Genomic DNA, 343 nt, shown 5'->3' on the forward strand with positions numbered 1-343 from the left:
AGAAGAGTTTGAAAGCCAATGAAAGCAGCAGTAGTTTTTCTCTGTGTATGTGTGTGTGTGTGTATGCGTGTGGCATGGCAAGATTTTCAGTTGGATCCTGGCATGGATGAAAAACATAACCTTTGTTTGAAAGAATATACTATACCTGCCAGTCAGTGATCCTTAGGCCTGTTACAGACTGCCAAAATAAAGCTGCTTCGGGTCTCTTTGGAGGTATGCTATTTAAATGATGCATGCGTCCTAAGAATCCGGAAGCTGCACCAAAGCTGCCCTCCAGTGCTTAGGAATGGAGTGTGGCTTTGGCGCAACCTCCGGACTCTTAGGACCCATGCATCATTTAAAC

The sequence above is a fragment of the Sceloporus undulatus genome, chromosome 8, assembly GCF_019175285.1.
Source record: "Sceloporus undulatus isolate JIND9_A2432 ecotype Alabama chromosome 8, SceUnd_v1.1, whole genome shotgun sequence".
NCBI classification, from domain to species: domain Eukaryota; kingdom Metazoa; phylum Chordata; class Lepidosauria; order Squamata; family Phrynosomatidae; genus Sceloporus; species Sceloporus undulatus.